This window comes from Falco peregrinus, chromosome 5 (genome assembly GCF_023634155.1).
Source record: "Falco peregrinus isolate bFalPer1 chromosome 5, bFalPer1.pri, whole genome shotgun sequence".
Lineage (NCBI taxonomy): Eukaryota > Metazoa > Chordata > Aves > Falconiformes > Falconidae > Falco > Falco peregrinus.
Window position 1 is genome coordinate 108670353 of NC_073725.1, and position 24149 is coordinate 108694501.

Below are 24149 nucleotides of genomic sequence, written 5' to 3' on the forward strand. Positions count from 1 at the left end.
TGTCCCCTGCCAAGCCTCTTTGCCTGTTGTCTCATCTTAGGAAGAGGATGTGATTAGTGTTTCCTGCCACGGGCTGTCAGCTGAGGAATGAGAACTGTGTGCCAAGAGGAGAAAAGAGCTGCCACAGATGGACGGTAAGTGAAAGCAGAGATGTGCCCCCTCTTTGCTCCAAAGGAAACTTTCCTTCCAATGTCTCCGTGGCCCATTAGTTCAGACAAATGCTCTTGTTCAGCCCTCTACCTTCTCTCCTAGCAGAAGTGGCCCCCAGCCATGTGTTTCTGGGTAAGGGTGGGCTCTACTATGTCTTCTGCTGCCATCTGGAAAACCATTTCTCATGAAACCAACTTTATCAGAACAATGTTGCTGCCTACCCATGGCTTTGTCACAATTCTAGTCCCTTTGCAAGTCAGAAACAGGGGGTGCCATCAAAGCAGAAACCTTGTGCCCTTCCAGCTCCAGCTCAGCACAGTTTCTGCACTGCCGCCCCACTGCTGTAAATGAGGTAAAGTCAGTGGCGGGGCTGTGCTGGCACAGCTATGCCAGGCAGCAGGGTCTTGCTGGGAGCACCGCAGATGGCTTTCTTAAGGTAATAGCTCTGACAGTGCCTCTCGGGCTAGGGAATCACCTTTCGGAGCAGAGCAGGAATGGAGAAAGAACATGGCTTTGGCCTGAAGGATTTTGGTATTTGTAGCTTGACATCATTTTGGCTTGGAGTGAAAAGCAAATATTTTGAGCCCTAGAAGGGTGATGAAGCAGGGACTGTGAAAGTGCTGCTGCAGGGTAGTCCCCTCTCTGCTACGCCTGCCTGGCCTCCTCAAAGCCTGCTGGGCATGCGGAAAATCCCCTTCATGGAGAAATTAATTTGAAATCACATTGTGCACAGGGAACGTTCCCTGTTGCCGTGCTGCTACTTCTCTCCCAGCTCTTCCTAGATCTTTAATAGGCATTAGGCGCTCCGAGCAGGGTCCCACAGGCTGCTATCTTCATGGTTGTGTTGATTTCCAACGACTAAGTTAGCCCCAAAGAAAGCATAATGAAAGCAGCAGATTTCCAGGTCTCTCTTTTCCTTTACAGAAGCCTGTCCTCTTCAAACATGAAGCACAGCAAGTCCAAGCTGGATCCTCGTTCTCCTTGGGGATCAACCTGCCGTGATGATGAGAGAAACAGAGCAAGTCCCCAGCCCTCTCCAGAGGTAAACTGCAAAACCACAGGCTTCACCAAAGCCCTTCAAGCCAGCCCATCTCCCAGGAGAATCTCTGTCCCTTTTTCTCAATACAGGGCTGGAAATAATGACAGGTATGGAAAATCCATTACAAATAACTAAATAACCCTCCGCGCAGCGCTGCTGACTCCGTAAACGCTTCCCCAGCTGTTGGGAGACCGCAGGAGCACTCCCTGGAGTGAGCAGACGCAGGTGGTGCTGGCATGTGTCTGGAAACAGCCTGATGTGGGGAGGAGGCTGAACTTTCTGGTTGTCTGGACCCTTCCCCTCTGCGGCAGGACTTCTCGCCAAGCCCTGTGGCCTCTCTGGGGTTTCCAGACAGCCTGACATCCGCCCCCGGGGAGTCCTGCTGGAGACCGGGGTTCTGGGCTCCATGATTTGAAGGCAGTGGCGGCAGAGCAGGGAGATATCCTGTTTTCCTCGAGGCAGAAATGTAGTTTTGCGTTAAAATTGTTTTTTTCCTCCCAAAAGGTCCTTAAGCATTTGACAAGCTGTTAAGAGTTAGGGGGAGGATCTGGCTGGCCAGGCTGCGAGGTAGCGGTGGGCTAGAGGGGAAGGGAAGGGACCAGGCGCTGCCCAGCTGGGTGCTGGCGACCAGCACATTAACCATGGGAAGGGAGAGATCTTGGCCAAGGGCTCCAGCGAAACCCTGCCATCAGGTGCAACCCACCAGGGGCTTTTTACTGTCTGTCTGCTGGTACCTGAAGCAACACGTGTTGTTGAATAGCTCCCACATGCCCATACTGAACCCAAGGGCTGTGTCCACACCCGACACAGCATGGTTTTTCCCCAAGGGTTCCTGGAAAGCATGGAGCAGGCAGGAACCAGGCGAGGAACTGGCTGTCTTTATGTAGACTCTTGTTACTGTGTTAAATAAACCAGAAAGCAAAGGGTCAGTGTTTCTGGTGTGCAGGCAAGCTCTTGCATGTTCCAGTGTCCCTTTCCTTCTTGAAGGACGTTTCTGGTAACGCATTTCTGGGGAAGGAAATCAGCCATGTGGTCAGCAGGGTGGCACACAGAGCTGTGAACTTGATAGTGCTAAGGGCAGAGAGACACTCCAGGAGGACCAACTGGACAAGGGGCTTCTCACAGGCATCTCCTACCATATTCTTCCAGTGCTCCTCACTTCCCTGCAGACTTTAAATCTGCAAAGCAAGTTGGATTGTAGCCACTGGGACTGAATAGATGTACCTGGCTAGTCTTGTGTTGCCCATTACCGTGTTAAATGGGCATAGTGGGCATGATGGAGAAGAGACCGACTACTCATTCTTGTCTTGAAGAGCCTTCTATTGGAAGTGAAGGACCAGGGTTCACACTACAGCTTATGTTTCACCAGTAACTTTTCCTACTGTTAAAATTGCATTGTCTCTCTTAATCATGCAAGGTTTATTTTCCCACACTGGAAAATGAATTCAACACTATTGGCAAAGCTGGGGGCTGGGAAGTTTTAATTACTGTTTGTACAGTGCTTTGGGGCTCTGGAGTGAATGGCGCTGGAGGCCTGGGAAGGGTTATATTATATATTGGCAGTTACTTATACTTTATTATAATATATATCTCAGGTCTGCAGTCCTATCAACAGCTCCTTCCTGATACCTAGATGCAGCGGGGCTTCCTACTCCAAGTAGTACAAATACCCCACTCCTATAGTTGCTGACCACTGCTGAGCATCACTGCATGGTAAGAGGACCCACTAAGGTCCAGTGTCCACCTCCAGCCAAAATAAACTCAAGTAGCAAGTGCCTGTGAATACCCAGCTGCTATGCAGGGGAGAAGAGCCCCAGAGCTCTCCTCTCACAAGGCTTTTCGCATTAAAGCATCTCTTCCGTAGGTGACGCAGCCACATCCTGCATTAGCCTTCCTGTCCCCCCTCCTTGCTCAGAACACCACCTCCTTAATTATAATCCATCAAATTCCTCTCTCCTCTACCTGGAAAAAAATGGGATTTGAGGACAAGGAACAAATGTGAAGGTATAAGTCTCTTTTCATGGGAAAGGAAATCTATGCAGTGCCCTGCTGGGAACCCTGCTTTGCCTAAACCCCGGCATAATGCAATAAGAAGTTAAGGCTCTTAGTGGGCGAACAGTGCAAGAGTCCTGTTAAGCACATCTCAGGTCTTTGTGGTCAAGTGCCCTGTGTCGCACCCGGCGCACCACGCTCTGCACAACAGGGCAATTGTGGCCCCACTGCTCTGGCATCAGCATCCCGCGCTTGCCTGGTGCAGGATCCAGAGAGGATGGGCTGTTCAACAGCCTCTCTCAGGTCAAAGCCAGTGCTTCAGAAAACGATTTTGTAGAGGACCGGAGTGTTTCAGTATCAGCAGTGTCCTGGAAAAAGCACACATTAGCTATCGATTAGCATGTGTGTGCACATCTGTACAGATGTGGGCGTGTGAAGTAATACGGTATCTAGGCTTATGATACCATCCACATGAAAATCAGTGAGGGACTGTGATGACTGACCTAAAATACGGTAATTTTTTTTTCCATTGCATTTGTGTTTTGGTGGCACACTTGGTTTTCTGATAGATCCTGCAGAAATATTCAGGTGATTACTGCGAGGGGCAAAACTGTAGTTACTTAAACTTTGACAAAGCTTCTAAAATACAAAAGCCTCCGCAGAAGCTGTGCTTTCCTTCTCTAGCCAGCTGTCACCCGGTGGTTCCTCCTGAACAGCGGCTCCCTGGAGCAGCGGGCAACCCCTCGCTGCCTGCACCAGGCACAGCAGGCAGGGCAGGATAGGCCAGGCAAGGCCCCCAGGGTGAGGGCAAAGCCCATCTGACAGCACTGGAGTCCCCACCCAATGGGTGACAGTGCCAGCACTGCTTCCCATGTGTCCCCTCCAGCCTGGTGTGGATGGAAGGCAGGAAGAAGTTAGCTGAGCCTCTCTGCCCCTGATGCTGCTGCTCAAGGGGTTTCGTTTACTGCCACGTACATTAATTGCTTCTGTTTGGTCGCTGCTGGGGTGAGATCTGCAGCTTTCCCAGGGCGATTGGTTCTAGGTTCCATGGGTTACCACAGCCACGTCACCAAAATCAGGTGAGGAAACTGTCCGCTGGTCCTTTCAGCAGCACTACAGCATGTCAGTGATGGAGGCAGCCCAGCCCCACAGCAGGGAAGCGCAGAAAGGCACGGGGCTGCTAACAGGCTGACTTGCATCCCTCCAGCGCTTCCCCACTGGCAAGCAGATGTCAGAGGAATGTGGTTTGCAACTGGTTTATTCACTCTTGGGTAACTCCTGGTCTTTCTCTTTTGGGATATTCTTCCGTGCAGCCCACCTGACATCCAGCAGTGGCAAAGAAACAAACACATGGACCCAGGTACTGCCTGCTGCTGGGCTTCTATTGCAAGCACTCAGGAGTGGTAAAAAGAGTGCTGAGACCACAAATTTCAACTTTAATTTAAAACCCCCTTTTTAGGGATGGGGTCAGAGCTGGGCCCGCAAGGGAGAATCCCAGTTCCAAGCACTCCAAGGAAGTAAACAGACCTTTTAAAGACATTTAATGCTCAATAAAGCGGAGAGGGATTCAGCATGAAGCTGCAAAAACAATTCTGAGGAAGGAAGGCAGCTTGCCTGCTGCCCCCTGCCCCTGCGAACCCAAGGGGAGAGGGCATTCATTGCTGCCCATCGCTTCAGGTCAGCATCCCTGGGTGCTCAAAGGTTTCTTTGAACATGGTTCTGTTTAGGTTGGCTGTCGCTGATCCCAGCCTGCCTTTGGCACATGGACACTTTTAACCCCTCAGGGAGGGGTTGGCATTGCCAGCCGGAGTGGGAGAGTGCAAGCCTGCTGCACACTCTGCTCCATGGCTGCCGAGGACACTGCCACGATTCATTCATGTCCCTGCTCAGGGCACAGATGGTAAACATGGCAGGGAAGCCAGGCCATGTCCCACCCCGGCTTGGCTGCCTGCCTCGAGGTCTCCATCGCCCAGAATTTGGAACTTGCCTCTTTTTCCATTGCCTCCGAGGAGCAATGGTGAATGTTTCAGTAACATTTGCTAAAAATAAAAATGTCAACAGAAATAGCCGTTTAATAACACAAGCCTGTGCATCCTTGGGCCCTGAGTGATCTTCAAGCTGGGAGGAGAAATACTGAAATAGCTCACAAGTTTGAAGATACTCTGAGAAACTCCCTTAGTGCACATGGGCCAGCTCTCACCAGCATCGCCTGGGGAAGAAGAGCTGTCTGAGGACTGTTTTCCCTAACTCCCTAGGCAAATAGTCAGCCCCTCTCCAGAAACAGTCTGTCTGATGCTCTGTTTGATAGAAAAGGCTGTATCTGAGAAAAAGAAACACAACTTGTGTGACTGTGCTGAGATGCCTGTAGCGTGGCAGCATATGGACTGGTTACTGTTCCTTCACTTAACATTTTCTGTTATGGCTTTCACAGGGAAAGGAGTCAAAGGATATAGGCATCCCATGTTGGGCAAGGCTTTGCTACGCAGGAATGCACAAATCTGGTCCAGTTCATAACAGCCTTAAATATCAGGGAGTGGCTTTTGATGGAAAACTCAGGAGCTGTCTCAACAGCAACACTGTGCAGCAGCACAGGAGAGAAACCAGAGAGCAAGTATTTTGTGCAGCCTTTTGTGGAATGAGTGGTTGAGACAGAGTGTAAAGATAACAAAATTAACTCCTACTTGCAGTTCAGGCAATGTTAAACCCCTGCAATTCAGGCTTTTGGGAATGATCAGATTTGGCATCCTTGCTTGCCTTCCTCAGGCCCTAATCTGTCCCCATAAAAATCCCTGGCTGGATCCTGGAGAGGAACCAGCAACAGGGACAGGAGCTTCTCCCCACCAGCTGAGGGTGGATGGTGGATGCGAGTGGTTAAAGCACTAGTATAAGCTGCATTAACCCATCTTCTGTGCTCCATCTGTAGGTTTGCAGGTCTGACGGGTGCGCTGCATGGTTAAAGAGAGCAGTGCTCAGTACAGGAACGGGGCATGTGAGGACATCAGGAGGACAGTGAAAGCCCTGTCCTACAGCCTGAAGTCTCACAGCAAGTGTGCATTAATAAGCCATGCCTACGCTTCCTCCAGGTGTTTACAGTGTGCTTTTCCCCTGTTAGCTTTGAAAACCACAGCTCCATTTTGACATAGCAAGTCCTTTGCTTTTAGTGATGAATTTGGTACAGCAAGTGCATTTGGCTGGGAACATGTGTTGGTAAAACCCTACCTCATTTTGAGAAGTGAACAGGATTTCCCTCTAAAAATGATCTCTGTCTCCAGATGAACAGTTTCAGCCTGTCCTCTGGGAATCTCTCTGCTGCAGAGACGCTGGCTGGCTGGCATTGATGCTGGCTGCAGACGGGTGCCACCGAACCCATGGAAAATATAAAGGTGACAACATCAGCCCAGCCATCAAGGTCACCTCTCCTCTGAGCGGGTTGTCCCAGGGGAATGGGGGCAGGTAGGGATTCCTGGGTGCTTGGAAAGGGACCTTTGGAGGCTTTCCAGCATGCAGGGACCCCCAAAAAACCGTGAAAGGTGGCTGGTTGCTTACCCTCTCCTGGGGCAGAGCTTCTTGTGCCACGCTGGTTCTTTGGCAAACGAGCTGAAACTGGCATAACTGCAAAATGGGGCCAACCGACAACCGGGATGAGCCTGGCTTGTGAGTCAAGATGGGCTGGAAAAGTAAACAAAAAAGCATTTTCAGCCCAGAGAAACAATGGGGAAATGAACTGGAAGCTGGGACCTCTGAATTCCTCCACCCTTCCCCAAAGAGAGCAGTGGGGTGTAGAGGGCAGTACCCAAAATCCAGCATTCCTTGTAACTCAGTTGTACCCTCTGAGAAACATCTTTTTGCCGTTCCATGTGCAGCTCCTGCTGGAGTGACTTCCTCCTCTTTAGCTGGAGCCAGAGACAAAGGAAAGAATTGTTGGTAATGAGCTGTCTATGAAGAAATTCATCTTGATATTTGCATCACTAGTACAAGACAAGGCAGCACCACAACTTTCCTGCGGTGGTTAAGGACAGCACTCGGAGGAGGCTGGGGGCCTCCAGGTCCTGCAAATGGTTAGAGAGTGTTTCAGCATTGCTCATTTGCAAGAGAAGAACCCAATTTGCATTGCTGGAAAAAACAGCCATGCAGAAAACCACAAGAACCTGTAGTTCTGGTCAGGCCTTTGGATTTTGACAGGGTTTTTTGAATACTCCTTCGCAATTAAAATTCCCACTGGGTTGTCTTGCTGTTTTCAAGGCCAGTTGGGACTGGGAAGGTGCAGGTAAGCTGGCAAGCGGGATTGCCCCGAAGCATCGAACTATGTTCCATTAGCCCACCTCAGCTGCAGGAACATGGTTAGCTGGCAGCACTTCACCCCCCTGGTAAATTAGATACCACACAGTGGCTTAGTCACACCAGAGAAGTTAATGGCTCACAACTTGCTGAGACAAATTCCTCCCAGCTTTAATTAGCCATGAGATGCTGGAGTGCCTAAAGCTCTCTCCCTGCCCCTGCCCTTGTTTACTCTCAGTGCATCAATCCAGTCTGGACTCGGGTCTCCAAGTATTTGTAGTGAGCAAATAATGCTAAGTTTTGCCATTGTAGCTTTCTGCAATCAGCTGGAAAACACAGATTCGTAGCCTCAGTCTTTACAAAAACACGAGGATGGATACCTGGGTCCCCGAACTTCAGCGAGAGAGCCAGAGCTGCTCATCCAGGTTCTGCTCCGCTGTGTGCTGGCTCAGTGTCACCCCCAAAAAGAAATGACAGGAGAGGCTGCCGGCACCCTGAGGATGGAACAGGGACCACGTAGCAGGAGCTGCTAATATAAATGAAGGGGACCTTAATGCTTAAGACTTGATCCTGCCTTTACTGTGTGGTTTTCATACCGCGTCTTGTAAAATCAGTTGCAGGTCATGTGTGCTCATGTATGGTGCTTGGTTTTGCCAGCGTGTCTGTGACAAACAGAGCTGGCTTGTTGGGAGGCTGATGTGATTTTGACTACCTGAATAGTGACCCCTGGGTGTCCCTGCACAAGCTGGGTACAGGAGTCGATCAGTCCTTCGGAGGGAGGCCCAAAGCCAGCACAGGCTGGAGGGCATCTGGTAAGGCTGGGGCTGATTTTGTTTTACGGTGAGTTTGAGATGAGATGTTTTCGTCCTGGATGGCTTGGGCAGATCTGTTTGGCAATTGAGCGTCTCTACTCAGTTTGTGATGTTTGAGAAAACTCTCCCCTTTCCACATCTCCTCCCCTCCCATCAATATTTCTCTTATTGATGTGATGACAGCCAAGGAACTGAGGTGTTTTCAAATGAGCCTACATAATTCTGATGGTGGCATGAAGGTTCCCAGTCCAGCCAGTTCACACTTGCCAGTGCTAGACTTGGCACTTCTTATCTGACAGCAGATACACTGGAAATCTTAAAAACAATCTGCATTTTAACCTTGATTGTGCTAAATAGCCTTCAGGATGCAGTGGTGCATGTTGCTGGTTGCAAAGAGCGCTGTTGGCTGTCGTTAATTATGTTTAATTTGCACTAACAAAGCACACAAAATCCATGTCCTATAAACTGTGCTAAAGGTAAGTGTGGCTTTTCTATAAAGATGTACAATTTAATTTAAAGATCTGAGGTCTGCTGACCCTCCAGCTTGTTGCACAACATTTCATACATATAAAAATGGATGCGAGAGGCAGTCTGGTTGGGTTTACCTGTTCATACCGGCAGCAGAGAGCTCCAGCTGCTCTGCGGGGATGGATGGGTTTGAACACGCATGGCACTAAGGCATGTGCTTAAAAACTTCCAGCTCATAAATACTCATTCTGTGTTCCAGAGGCACTCATCTGAACCTGACCGCAATGAGCCGGATGCCAGATAAGGGTTACAGCGCTCATCTTCGTGTTGGCCCTAACAGCTGTGGCGTCGGTTGCCAGAAGCGCTGGGTGGCACGCAGCAGCCGTGGCAGCAGCTGCAGAGCCCTTGCCGGTGGCAGCACTGCCATGGCACTGGCAAAATGGCCCCGGTAATAGCAAGGGGACAACTTGACTGTGTAGCAGGGGAGGGGAGGGGAAGAACCTGTTTGGCTCCAACAAATGATGCTGTTCTCCTCCAGCTAAAATGGAGCTTGAACTAATACTTTATTCCTCCCACCCAGGCTCAGAAAATGGGAGCCTCGGTTGCTGGGATGTTTTCCTTTGCCAAGCCTCTGCGCGGCTGCATTTTAGTGAAAAGCCCAGCCCCTGAGACATCTGTGTCAAGGACCTGATGCTTGGCTGAGCACATATATTTAAGCCAACACAAGCAAGTGAAGGGGGGGAGGAATCCCACAACATGTTCTTGTGGATTTCTGACTATGTTACAGCAGTGTGAAGGAAAGAGGGGCAGGAGCAAGAGGAGAGGACAAGAAGGTGACCCTGCTGGCAGGAAAGCAAAGGCCTGACCCTGTTAACACGGTTCATCGTGGTGATGTGCTCTGTCAGACCCTCCAGCCAGCATTAGGTCCAGCACCTTTGTGGATGGTGCTGCCCGGGTCCTCTTGCCCAGACAGGCGCTGTGTGACAAGTAAGCTTTGCTGGCCACATGTCGCACCTTAGAAAGGCATTTGCTGGTTTTGGCACTGGTTGTGATGCTCAGGAATTGAGAAGGTTTTCTCTTCTGCAGTTGTCAGAGTGGCTGAAAGGCAGAAGTTCTGTAGTACCTGGCATTTTGTCTCCCGTCTGTCTCCGGGCTGGAAGACTGAGAAGCCAAAAAGGGAGTAGAGGATTGCCTTTACCCCTTCTCCCAGCATGGGTTAGGAGAAGCAAAAGGATAAATCAGGGGGCATTTCAGCACTTACCTCCTGTTTTTACAGAAATCACTATACATTGCAAGTGCCTTTGCACATTTTATAGCACTTTAAAAAGCCAATGTAGCTAATCTGGAAGTTGGCTTGTTCAGAGAAGCACAAAACATGTTCAGCCATAAAAATCCCTCATTTGATGCCAAGTTATTACATTTTCAAGTGTCTGAAAGGCAATCACTATTATGCATCCAAAGAGTTCAGATGACTCCCCCCAGCTCCTTGTGGTTGGTGAGAACAAAAACACCAGCGCAGCATCTTGCAAAGTGGTGTTGTGTTGTTGCCATATGGTACAGATGTTTCGGTAGCAAAGGCAGCCTCCATCTACGGCCTCACCTTCGGAAGAGGAGCAGTGTGCTTTTGTACAGTTGGAAAAAACACATAGCCTAATTGAAAAGGACAGAGATAAGCACAACAATGCCAAAAGGTCAGAGAAGTCATGGTCCTGGAGCAACTGGCATACCTCTAACGAGGAAATGTGGTTCATGGGGGTTTTGTGTTGCAGAACTGTTGTCCCAAATCCCTGCGAACTAGTGAGGGGTTGGGTATTCATAGGGTTTCACTCTTCTTTCTGGTTTATTCCTACAAAATGTGTGGGACTTTGTTACTTTTGGAAAAGCTGCTTCTCTGCCTAGTTTGACCAGGATGTTCAGAATTTATCGGTGGTACCCGTAAGACATGTGTACACGCGTGCACAAATACTCAGTGTGGTCACATAAACCCTCTTCCCATAGGAAACCAGGATAAAAATGTGGCCTCTCCAAGTGCCTGACTCAATGCTCAGTCTTTAATGGCCATTCCCGTGTCCCTGTCCTTTCTTCACTTGGGCATTTGATGTGTTTGATTGCTGGAGGGATGAGGGAGGAAGATAAGTGTTGGTGTTAATAATGGTAAGGGATGCTGGTTGTCTCCAAAGCTCTTGCTCTGCCCGGATTCAGGTGATGACTGGGTTACCTTGTCCCCTCTTCTGCTGCAAAGAACAGCTTGGTCAAGCCTAAGTATGTCATCCTCTTCAAAAAAGGTCCCAGCGATGGGAAGAAAGCCATCTTCAAACAGGGAAGGGGGTCAGACGTGCTGAGTGTGCAGGTCCAGCCAAGGGTGCAGCCAAGAGCTGGCCCACGTGCTGGTGGCAGCCTGTTCAGCTGGTGCAGAGGACAGCCGTGACCTGGCAGTAGCAGCTGGTGCATTTACCGACTGTAGCCTACTTAACGGGAAGGCTGAAATCTGTTGCAGGAGCAAGAAGCCAGGAACATTGGATGCTGGTGGAAGAAGGAGCATGATTCAGCCACCTGAAGGCATCTCCCTGTAGGAGAATTACCTTCTCTATAAAGCAGCAGGCATTGCTCTTAAGTGTTATCAAGCTTAAATCGGTTCCCTAGGTGACATCCTGGTAAGTGGATTTCCCAATTAAGCACATCGCGATTAAGTGGGATGTACTGTAATTACAGTGCTCAGTGCTAGGAGCAAATCAGATCCGTTTGCAGCAGAAGGGCCAGATCGAAGCTCTTCCCCAGTCTGGAGTGGGTTGTACCAAAGCATTTCTGTAAGTGTGAAGGTGGGCAGGCAGGAGATAGGATTTTGCAGCCACCCCCGTCATGCCAGTCAGCATGTTCCCTACAGAAGGAAGATGCTGGAGAAGCCCTGGTGCCACGTCTTTAAACCCTCTGATACAGGAGCAAATTCCTTTTGAGGATGCGCTCCTCTGTCTCCTGCTAGTCCACAACCCGCTGGATGAAGCCTTTGCTCCTGCTAGAGAAAATATCCCTTAGCAGAGGTGGCTGTGTGGATGCTGCGCAGGGAAACAGTAGCTCTTTCCATGGAGACAGAGGCTGTCAGATGGTGCTGCCACCTGCCAGGCAGACATCACAGCCCTTCAGAGCCAAATCTCCTTCGCCAGCCCAAGAGAGGTGGTTTTCCTTGCATGGCTCCTTCTCCCCATCCCTCTGGCTTCCTCTACAAAGGTGCGTGTGTGTCCCCAGCACAAAACCTCATGGTCCTGGAGTCAGACTGGGGCTACATAAGCCCATTCCTCTAATATTTTGTGGTTCCCAACTTCTGTTGGGACATCATGGGGGAAAAGAAAGAAGATGCTCCTTTGTTCATTGTTTGTTAGCTAAAGGAAGAAGAACCGAGTGTTTACTGCCTTGGATTGCTCGGAGTATTTTTAGGTGGATGAGATGAAGTTTGATTAGAGACCTTCTGGGAATGAACTGGTCAAGGTAACACTGAAATGCTGGAGATGGGACCTAAAGTGTAGATGCAGTGCAAAGGGAGGTGAAATCTGTGCCAGGAGGAGTGTGTGGTGCAGGAACATGGCCACTTTGGAACTGGAGGAGGACACTAGACCTGAACATGGACGCTCAGACCAGGCCAGCCTCCAGATTAGAGCCTGTTTTACTACTCACCATGTTTACGCAGCTGTCCCAGGATCCTTAATTCCCCCCTGGCTAGGCAGTGACATAAGTGTGATGCAGCATGCTTTCCCTCCAGGCTCTCGGTCCCCTAGGTCATGCTGGCTGGTGCACGTCTTTGGTGGCTGGGGGGCTTCTAGGGGTCTTGTGCCTACAAGCCAGATGACCAAAAAGCTCTTACACCTACCACACCTGTGTTCTTCGCCAGGGTTAAAGGGTGGGGGGCAGAAGCCTATCTAGCTCCCAGAGGGGAGACCTTATATTTTGGGGTGACATATTACATGATTTTTGGCTGCAGAAGGAATCTTACAGTAGGATAACAGGGGAAGCCGATGACTGCTCCTACCTTTGAGATGGTTAATTGGCTCTGTCCCATGTGGACATGGATTGATTCGAACTCCCACTTGCTGGGCTGACCCCCAGCGCCCACAGAAGGCACAGTGCAGCTAGCCTACACCACCGCGGCCCCTCAAACCCCTTGCTGATGCCTTCTCACCTCCCACTGTGGCTGTCCCTCTCCCAGCTCAGCAGCATCCCTCCTCCCTCCAGCCAGGCTGTGGCATCCCCGCAATGCTCGTATCCATCCCTCCAGCTGTGCAGCCAGAGGTGCGCAGCAGCCCGTGTGCAGTGGCTCTGCTGCTGTTCCACCCCGAATCCTTGCTCTGCTGCTTCTTCCATACTGCTGGTTTTGCAGTGCCACCCACTGGCAGAGGCTCCCCAGAAAACCTCCTTTGCAGCTTTTCTCTGCCACAGGTGATGCTCCAAAGATGAAATATTAGAAGGATGGCTCTGCTGGGTGTAATTCACGGAGCACGTCACATGGGTGCTGGTGCAGGACATCTGGAAACCTTCTGGCATCCTTTTCAGCATATCTCAGTGTATGCTGAGCCCAAGCTGCAGGGTCACTGGGTTGGCAGAGTCCCGGGTGTCAGCTCAGAGTGCGATGAAGGCAACTCACCGGCTTGCTCCTATGGGCCCTCCAGCCCTGCGTCCTGCCTGCAGCAGGCCAGATTGGTTTATGTAGGTTCTGTGGTCGTGCTTTCCCATGCAGGATGAAATACAAAATTCTGCCTGATATCAAACCCCATGTACAACCATTCCGGTTGGGAGCATGCTCCCAGGGATGCAGGCCGGGGGACTTGTGTGTGAGAGGAAGCTTTGTGATCACTTTATGGAACCGTCAGCCTGGTCTACCTGAATTTGCCTTGTGCCTTCTAACCACATTTATACTCTTGCCTCTGTCTCCAGTTTAATGGCCAGTGTGAGCCCAGCTGAGATGCAGGAGGAGAGATGGCGAAGAAGACCGCGATGCACTTCTCGGAGTTGGTTCGCAGAGAGCTGGCGTGCACAGGAGACGGCTGCCGGGCTGGTGCCCTGTCGAGGCAGCCCAGCTCAGCTCACTGCCTGGATGCAACCGCCGTGTCAATGCAGCAGCAGCACAGATGGACTGCCAGGAGCTTTCTCCCCGGCCTCCTAATAGGCAGTGAGTGCTTGTTTAAAATAAAGCCTGACAAATGGCATGTTGGGGGCGTCAAGTCCTGGAGCACTGTCTTCCGAAAAGTATGAAAAGGCACTGGAAGGGAGCCTGGCACAGCCTTCCAGATGACAGTAATTAAAGGCTTCTGCACTCAGGCGCTGGGAGCTGCTCCTCTTGCAAATTTGTCTTGATTGAAGAGGAAGAGAATGATTAGGCTGAAGGGGACTGATGGGGGTGGCAGGCGAAAACATGGAGGTAAGTCTCTATTTGTCTTCTGGTTTGTTGGGTTTTTTTCGTTCTTCCTCTCTCCCAAACAGTGTCCAGGTGGGTGGAGGGAGCAGCACTCCAGCTCCGCACGCCCTGGGCTGGCTCTGCCTGAGCTGCTTAGGGGGTGTTCAGCTGCAAAGGAGCAGCTCTGCTCTGGTCCTGCCTCAGAGCATCACCCAGTGCTTCGTGCAGCTGACCCTCTTCTGGAAAGCTCTCTGGGCTGGGTGGCACCAGGGTCACCCATCCCTTTACAGAGCTGGCAAAGAGGTTAACCCCTGACCTGGGCTATACCCCTAGCTCCCTATAGGGGCTATACCCCTATAACCTCTATTAACCCCAGGAGTGAACAGCTCTTTCCCTTATTTTAATTATAAAGGGACCGTTGATAGCTTGTTCAGTCCAAGTTTTACTGTGTTATTTACTTTAAAGCCATGGTTTTGATGAAGTTGTCTTAATATATTTTGAGTTCAGGGCTAAGCCCTGCATCAGCATGAGCAGTTACTGCAGTGTAGCTGACAGCATTACAGAACCACGCTCCCTTCCCTTCCTAAGACTTTGTCCCTTTCAGACCTGTGAGCACCAAAGGCATCCTGGCTCTGGCTGCCCTAGATGGGGTCCTCCTTGGAGCAGTTTGTCTTGAAGTATGTGGGGAAGTCACCGTGGTGTGAGCTCGGATGCCACCTCCAAACCCAGCCAGCTGCTCCACAGTGCAGGGCCAAGGAACCAGTCCAAAATTCGACCGAGAGCCTCTTGCCCCGAAGTCCAGGCCATTAATAGTCAGGTAAAGCAATTTAGCTCAAGTTATGGCAGGATAAAGCATCTCTTTTTTTCCTGGTGTGAAGGACAGCTAAATAAATGGTCTGTATTCAAGCCACTGTAAAAACTCCAGTTCAGAGCTTCTGGGCAGCCATCCGCACTCAAGGAAGCTGCTGGACCAGCCTGCAAATGGATCCTCTTGTCTGGGTCCAGTCCTGCAACTGCTATACCCAGTGGCCAATCTCCCTGTTTGGGAAGATGGGGAAGCAGGCCCAGTGCCTTACATTTGGTGCTCATTAATATTTGGACGAGATAAGCGGTGTGCTTAATCTAGTGCAGCAATTGTGTTTGTTATAGAGCAATAACTCCGCAGGGTTACCATGAAATTCGACGTGGCTTATGAAAAATGCAGGCTGTTGCGGAGGCTGGGCTGCAAACCGCTGGCAGGAAAAAACCCTGTTGCGTCAAGGTGAAACGCATGTTTGAATGAAAAGCCTGATATGACCGAAGGAGGGACATACAATGGTGCTTTACCTGCCAACTCAGGTGAGACACGGTGCCTGGCCATCGCTGTGTGCTGTGGCCGAGCCCCTTCCTGGTGGCAGGGTGGGAGATGCTTTGCCTGGCCAGGCTCTGGCTGCTGCAGTGGCACTCAGCCACCCTAAATCCTCTCTGGCTTTTCAGAGGGGAAGCTGCTTGCTGAAGGGAGCAGGGTAGGTGAAGGAGGAAAAAACAAATAATTTCCTTCCAGCTTCTGCTGGCAGCGGGGGCGGTTACTATGTGAGCAAGGCTTGCAGCACTGGTTCATTCAGCGGTAGTGTCTGTGTACCTGGACCCCCATGCACGGCAGGCTTGGTGCCCTTGAGGTCAGCTTGAAAACCCGCTTGAGCCCATGGATGGTCCCTAAGCTTTGCATCCAGCCCTAAATACCCTACAAAACACTTGCAAAATGTCTGGCGCAGCCAGATCTGGCAGCTTTGCAGCTGTGAGCAGCCAGCTGCTAGAGGAGCAGCTAGATGTTGTGGGGACAATGACACCCCAAGTCCATACAGGCAGGTGGGATCAAACTGGCCCTGGGGGGTGATGGGTCATTCGAGTGGTGCCAGATGCTCTTCTGAGCAGCGTGTGCGGCTCGCAGCAGTCACACCAGGTTGCCTGCAAACATGCAGCACTTGAAGAGCAGGATCACACCCCAGGCTAGTTTTTCCTTCAGAAGGTGGAAAGGAAGAGAGTGCACTTTTTCCTCCAAACCAGAAGTAAAGCTGGATTCCCTTTCCTCCCCAAAGCATCCAGGTTCGGTCCTGACCCTACTCTGCATTACCAAGGCAGCAGCACCACCTCACTGCTCCCTCCCATTATCCCTATTTAAACCACCCTGAATCCCAGTCACAGTCAGGCTGGCCAGTGGGTTCAGCTGATTGTGCTCTGGAACAGCACAATAAAACCTCCAGAAAATTATTTTTTATTTCCACGTGCTCCCCCACAGCTGCCTGCAAGCCCTGTGCCATGCTTGGCTGTGAGAGGTTCCCAGGGGCTCACAGGGTTGGGCTGCACAGGGGGGGCAAAGCGAGGTCCTTAAGTCCCCCGGTGCCAAAAGGCACCTTCATGGCCTGGCCAGGCTGCTCATCTCTCCGGGTTATGCACTGGTGTGACTCAACAGCAGATGACAGGGGTTAGGAAAAGGCCTGGGATGGCTGGGATGTCGTTGCCATGGAAATCATGCAGTGTCTGGAATAGCAAGAACAAGAGCAACTCAAAAAGTAATGATCTGCCACATTGATTAAGGGGGAGTCGGAGGGATTTTGTTTGGGGAAAGCCTCGTGCTTCAAGTAATATGAATCCATATGCCACGGCTCGCTGTTCGCCTCCCCCTGAAGGGCTCTGTCAACAGGAAATAATCTGATTTGTTTTGACCAGGGGTTTCTCCGGGGAGTACCGACGCAGTGCCTGCCCATCAGCTGTGCTGCACAGCTCTGCCATCGCAGGATGAAAGGCACCAAGTCAATGCAATATTCATTCACTTCCTCTTCCCTCCTTCATTCATTTCTTCATCCATTCATCTGCTTCATTCACATTTCCCCAGCGCTTTAATGAGCAGTGCTTAGCCTCTGTAGTCCTGCAGAGCCTTCCCCTGGTACGCTCGTTGCTGCAGATGGCTGTCTTCAGGCTTATTTATTTTTCAGGGCAAAGCTCGGCGTGGCTGGAGCGGGGTCGTGTTGTACCCAGCTGGCACTTGGATCTGCACACCCTGCACAAATCCACCCAGGTATTGCTATTCCAGCTTTCACGTCTCGATTTCTCTTTGTTGTGATTCCCATCTCATCCAGGTCCTGTCCTCTTCACGGGGGAGCCCGTCACGGTGCCGTGCCCGTGCCCATCGCAGCTGTCCCGGGGGCAGAGGGAGCCAAGCGTGAAATGGGCATCCCTGGAGGGCTGGTGCCAGCCGCTTGCTGCGGAGCCAGAGCCACAAGCATAAACCTCCTCGGGGCTGTGTCACCGTCACCTGTCCCCACCGTGCCGGTGCCCTTTGCGGTGCTTGAGGAGTGCGGGGTGATTTCTTTTTTTCTCTGCCTGGCGTCCTGCTCTCAGAAACCGTTTCAGCAGGGGCGGGTGGGTGATAGCCCCCATGTGAGCCCCCAGCTTAGACCAGGGGAGCAGAGCCGTGGGCCAGCAGTTGCAGGGCGAGGGGCCAGACCCCCAGCGTCAGTAGCCTGGGCAGCGGGGGGTCACAAGCCACATGCATAAGCAGGAGGCACGCGTACCCAGCAAACACGAGCCCCTGGTTTTAGGGATTTTCATCAGATGAACATGGCTTATCCCTCCCATCACCCAGTTTGGGGCACTGGAGGGGTACAGCTGGGGGGAACAAGCATGTATGTATTTCAATGCCCCTTTTTAACCACCCCAGAGCAGATTTGGGTGGGTTTTCTTCCCCACCAATATGCAGACAGTTCTCTTGAAGAAAATAAAATGCCTGGAGAGTGGCTGGGTAGAAATCCAAGAAAGATTAAAAAGAGAAAAATTATTTTCCTGCCCATGATCTCATAGTGGAAAACAATCCTTTCCTCCCCCCGCCTGAAACCCACTTTTGCTGCGTGTGCGAGAGAGATGTACTCCTCGCTCTCCAAATAGCTAAATGCATTTCTGAACCAAAGGAAGCAAACAGAAAACATCCGTTCTTTGTATAATGGAGAAAGCTTTCTCTTTTGTTCCCTGTTTTTTATCAAGTATCTGCTGCCATTATTGTTACTCACTGGGTTATTACCTCCGAGTGGCTACTTCCACCAGTGTGAGCTGGTTTATTGTTTGCTCAGAGCAGTTATGGATTGGGATAATTCCTGCCATGTCGTTTAATTGTGGAAGGCTCTGCTGTGCTCTGTGCCCAAGGTAACTTGAGGTGATCTGTGCTGCTGAGTTACCCATCAAGTTAATTAGGAGCGGGTGGCTGGTGCCCCACCGTGTGCTGGGACAGAAGGGTCAGCGGAGGCTGAACCCAGGCGTCTTTCTCAGTGTGAGAGGTTTTCAAAGGGAAGTTTGTTCAGTGGAGCAGAGACCAGGGTCATGTTTATTTCTAGGACTAGTTCATCTTTATTGACTGATGGACAAAACCTTGGCCCATGTGTCCTCCCTCCAAGGGTGTGGGACCCCGATGCTGTTTGTATGTAGAGGACAGGAGAGTCCCTGCAGGAGGACTTGCAGTCTTGGTGGAAGATGCTCACCGTCTTGTCCATTGCTGATGCCCAGGAGGTCATTTGGTTTCTCATCCTGTGCTGCAAAGACAAGAGGAGGAAAGTGTTCCTCGGTCCACATAGGATTTCCCCTTACGAATTGCCTCATCTTGCTGATTGGGGAGGGGAAATAAGATCAAAATGCTTCTCTGACGTTTGAAATTGAGACCTTCTGCTGGGCCTCGAGCATCTGCAGAGATCAGAGCCCCAGTGCCGTCGTGCTGCCTCTTTGAACCAGGGGTGGGTTTCACCCCAGGCAGGAATATACACCTGGCTTAATGGCAGAGGGCTCAGCCTGCAGGTTGCAAAAGTACTGAGTTATTTTTACCCCTTTGATACTTGATCTACTATCAAAATAACTTATTTCTTTCTCTTTTGCTTCCTAGGAATCCCAAACAAACCTGCCACAGGCAATAACATTCATTGATGAGGCACTGCCAAACCCCACCAGTTGTCCATGCACACATGGGGTCACGTCATCCCTTGCACAGCCCTGCGACTGCCGCCTTGCTTGGTGCAGCGTTTCTTCCAAAGCTTTGTCCTGCAGCAGGAGCCGTGTGGGGTTTGCAATCCGGATGCTCAGGTTGGTAACAATGTGTTTATACATGCACTTGCTAAGAAATAAATACAAAAGCATGACACTTTTAAGCGCTTGCTAGGGCTGTGACAAACACATTTTTCCCACAGTTAGTAACCTGTGGATTAGGAAGCCATGATTTTTATTTATTTTTAATAGCATACAATGAGGACAGATTAGCATGAAACAATAATGCCATCACATGCTCTCAAAATCCTTCAGTCCAAGACTCCATCCAAGTTCAGCACATGTAGCAATGAGCTTTTCTGAGGAGGCTTGATGGTAAGAAGAGTTTTTTCTTGCTACCTTAGAAACTATAACTAGCAGGGATGCATTTCTGGGGTTGTATGTAGACGTAAAACATCACAAAACAGCATTGTTCAGTTATTTACTCCATTATTAAGCTTGGCCCTCCATTCCCACAGAAACCTCAGGGTGTCTGGACTGCACCTGACACAGAGACGTCCTGCTGGAGCCACTTACCGGAGCTCCTCTTGGGTTTGATCCTAAGCCCATACCCTGGGCTAGGTCAATATTTCTGCATTTCCCAGTAGTTTCTTGTGCAGAGCATGGCTTCATGCTTGCTTTGCTATTCAAACCTGTCCCATCTGAACTCTCGTATATCCCCTTGCAAACAATTGATGATTCAAACCGATCTGAATGGACACAGAGGCTTCACCCCTTTCCTACACTCCCAGGCTGGACCCTGGATATGTAATTTTGAGGGTGCAGGAGCCAGGAGACAGTAGGAAACCACCTCTCTCCTGCTCCTCTCTGCTCTGTCACTGGTTCAGCTGAGGCTTTCAGGGTCTGGAAATCCATCCTAAAGTTTCATAGCAATCTTTCTGGTGTCCTCCCTTGTCAGGCTGAGTCCCCAGAGCAAAGGGAAACAGTGGTAGTTCGCAGAGTGCATTGCCCTCTGCATCATGGTGATGGCATCCAGGGACCTGGAGGACAGGTCACAGGGAGGCAGAGAGCAGGCAGGACCAGGCACAGCTCCTGAGTCATGATGCTGTCCCTGCTGCCTTCTTTTCCCATCAGCAGTGTGAGACAGGCTCTCCTTTTCTGCTCAAACAATTGCTTGGATCAAAGTTTCGCAGCTACTCTTGCCATCCCAGAGTGCACTAAGGTATGGGTCATCCATGCTAATTTTCTCATAGGTAACTCGGTGTCTGAGTGGATCATTAGAGTCCAGAATGACTTGGGAGACACGTGGAAGCCAACATCTACCTGCCAGCTGCAGATGGGGTCCATCCACTTCAAAGCAGTAACATCTCAGGTCCAGACAGGCACCCAGGAGTGGCATCCTGGCAGGTGACTCCATCAGATGGTAAGAGATCAGAACTCTCCAGAGACTTTTCCTACACAAGGTTGCTGTCTTACGTCCCTATTCCCTCATATTTTTGGCCCTTGGCCTGCCTGCTCAACCTCTTTCCCTTGCCCCCAGCTCCCGAAGCAGCCCTGGGGGACAGCACGCTGTGTGCAGGTACCTCCTCACTGCCCATCTGCATTCCTGAAAATAGTCCTACCAGGACCCGAAGGCACTTGTAAATATTTTGTGAGGAAATACCCTGTTTAAACGTAGGGTGACACTAACTCCACCTTCTTTGTGTTCCCCCACATTCCCCAGCTCCGCTCACCAGCGCCGGCCCCTGAGACAGCTCTGCTGAAAGCAAATATGTCAGTCTTGACTGCACAGGGAATATTTTAAGGTTCTGAAAACAAAGTTTATTATAGCAAAGCTGCCAAAAGTGTAACCACTGCCATGCTAAAATATCCTCTGCCTCCTACATTTGTAACGTGGGAGTCTTTTATATCCTCTTTACTGCTGCTGAACCATACATTTGTATTGGCAGCAGATGTATATAGACTGGGACCTATTTCAGTGTCATGCAAAAGAGCTTTTAGGTTAAAAGATATATTACAGCTTACTGGAAAGCTTGAAATTAACTGCACAATGATGCCGCATGAAGATAAAGAACCAGCAATTTTATTGAATTGCAATTTTATCCATATGGGCTGAAGGTTTGAACTGTGTTAACATCTCCAAAGGTCTCCCTTTGCCAAATTAACTATTGCATTTGGGGCAACTGGTTGGAGACAGAAAAAAGAGACCTGGTTTAACGGTTTCCCGAAAAGCACTGCCTCCTTCTCCACTGTATCAGAGTAACCCAAAAAGAAGGCAGCTGAAGCAGAGCCCCTGCTCTGTGCTGGCCAGCGCGAGGGCTGCAGGGAGGGCATCGCTCTCAGCACCGTGGCAGGAAAGGCTCGGCCAGTGCCTGCAAGCTCAGCTGTGGTTATTGTTAATACCAAGCCCATAAATGTGAGTACTTCAGTGGTCAAATTCCTCTGCGGTGCTGACAGACCTCTTACAGGCGGCACCAAAGGTGTCCTCGGATGGCCTAGGATTTCCTTGGGTATCTGGCAGTGGCAGGCAAAGAGTTAACAATGGAAAAATATGTATAGGTTTAGGGGAAGGATTTTTTTCTAATATATGTTTTTTGCTTCACATCTGAGCTCTTGGCACAGCATCCCCCGCCTCTAATCACACCTTATAACTGCAGTTTAAATCAAAACCCGCAAGGCTGGACCAGTTGGATCCAGTTTCTATTAAGCCATTTGATCTGCGACTGAGCAGACTTGCTGTCACCAAGCCAGTCCCCTGCCTGCGCCTCTACATAATGAGGCTCCCGCGGCAGCCGCTGCTCCCCGCTCAGCGCAGGGAAACCATGAAATGCCGGGTCAGGATACACCCCCCCGGCACTGCCCCCCCCCCCCAAGCAGCTGGATGATGAAGCATGGCCAGCCACTGCCCCAGTGCAGGGAGGAGGCTCTTGCTGGACACCTTAAAAGCTCTGGCCATTTAATAGGTTAAAAAAATAATAATAATTTAAAAAAAAATAAAATTTCCAAGTTAAAGCAAAATCCCCTTTTTGTTCCTCACTGTAATTTGTTCAGACATTAAATCCTCAAAGATATTGGTTAGGGGTTTTGCTGTTATGTGCACTACACAGCCATGGATGGGTATGTGGCTGCCTTTAATAAGAGATGAGCTCTCATCCTCTCCTCAACAGACCGTGAGCTGGAGCCACAGCTGATAAAACCACACAGGCCCCGTTTTGCTTTCTGCTGATATTAGTAAGGGAGCTGATAGACTTCAAAAAAAAGTCACTGTTTATTCCTTAAATCACCATTCCCACTGATGCACACATCGGCAGTAGGAAGGAAATGGTCTCAGACACAATCTCAGCTGCCCCTGTCCTGTCAATCACTGCTCCTGGGATCTGTGTACGCAGGGCAGGAGGACGGAGGGAAGCGATGGGTCAGCATCCAGGACTGCACCACCAGGCTTCTGCTTTAGCTCCTTTTTGCAGCCATTTTGAACACTGGATAAAGCAGGAAAAATAGCGTGCAGTCATATAAATCCAAGCCAGTGTCCTAAGTCAGATGTGTTTGAAAGCAGAACTGCAGCTGTGACAGGCAAGGAGTGTATTCGCTAGCATTTCCTGCTTTTTTAAATTGATCTTTTAAAAAGCACTGGTTTGAATGGGATATTTGCTTGGGTCAAACTGTTGAGGACTTACTCTATTAGTGGTATTTTTTTCCTTTCCCTTCATGTGTCAATGAACCGCACGAGATGGCTGCAGGCTCCGAACTCTGAATCCCCATTCATGGACTCTGAGCTCCTGAGGTTGATTTTACCACTTCAGTAATAGGGAAAATTATGTGAAGTGGTGACAGAAGCAAGTTAAATATGAGTGGAGAGAAATACAGCTCCAGAGCCAGGTTACTGCTTCAGACAAGGCTGCAGCAGGCGACAGTGCCCTGCTCTCCCAGCAGAGACGGCTGCAGTGAAATAACCCAAGAGGTCCTGGATAAAATTAATTGAGTTAATTAATTAAGCAGCTGTGGCATGGCTATTTTCTCTGCATGCTCTGGCTCTTAGTCCTCCTCTCCAAGGGGAGAAAGTGTCATTGAACCCATTTAATGGCAATGCTGGTTCTCCAAAACAGAGGTTGTCACCCTTGGTGTCCCACCAGCTCTGAGATACTCATTGCAGGTGTGTGAGCCTCAGCCAGGACTGAGGACTTTTAGACCTTGTGGCAACACTTTCTAGATGCAGAGAATTGAGAGAAGGAAATATTCTGGAGAGTTTCGATGTTACTGCCTGCAGAGGGGTGGCGTTGCCTTCCTTTCGCCTGCTGTGAGCCTGGGATGGGGACACGGTGCTGGGTGGCACCTGTGAGGGGAGGGCGGGCTGGGTGCACACAACGTGCTTCAGACTCTCAAAACTGATGTAAACTCAGAGCTTCACTCTCCTTCTTTTACGTGCAGCCTGGAAGTCACTGAGTTGTGGATCAGCCACGTAGCTGATAGAAATGCTGCTGCTGGCCCATGGATGGAGGGTTTGGGGTGGTTTGTTTTTTTTTTTTCCAGCCAACCCATTCAGGAAAGAATAAGCTTTTATTTTCTTAGCCATCACTTTTTGCAGCATGTGTCAAGCTAACAATGGCTGGGTATTCCTGCGAGGCTGTAAAATAAGCTCATTCATCCTTTCTCTCTATTTGTTGTAGGGAGAACAAAACAAAAAAAAGAGGGGGGGGGGGGGAAGAAAAATTCTACTGAGCTACTGTTTGCTTTCCAGACGGAGCCTGTGGTATGGCGCCAGTGGCCAAGCACTGCTCTGGGTCAAACATGAAGGCGACACGCCGTTTGTTCCCTCAGCCTCATGGCTGCAGAGCGAGGGAGAAGGCAGGAATGTCAGTGGGAGCCTCTTGTGGGCTCCTCCTGGCCAAGGGGAGCCTCCCTCCCGCCACCTTTGCCACAGCTCTGTAATTTCCAGCCGAATCATGTTAACCACGGACTGTGCATGGAGCAGGGCTGGGGTTTCAGTCCATGGCCACCCTCCCATTGAGTCAGGGCTGAATCA

General features: G+C 50.3%; 1 long non-coding RNA gene across 1 annotated transcript in view; it reads left to right on the forward strand.

The window, feature by feature from the left end:
- The window catches only part of LOC114011351 (uncharacterized), a 206203-nt gene that overhangs the window by 163734 nt on the left and 18320 nt on the right, over positions 1-24149 (forward strand). Inside the window, exons 6-11 of the long non-coding RNA XR_008747369.1 lie at positions 41-134; positions 1075-1296; positions 6105-13897; positions 14047-17464; positions 19029-19225; positions 20380-20549. This is a non-coding gene — a long non-coding RNA (uncharacterized LOC114011351). The remainder of the gene's footprint in view (positions 1-40; positions 135-1074; positions 1297-6104; positions 13898-14046; positions 17465-19028; positions 19226-20379; positions 20550-24149) is intronic.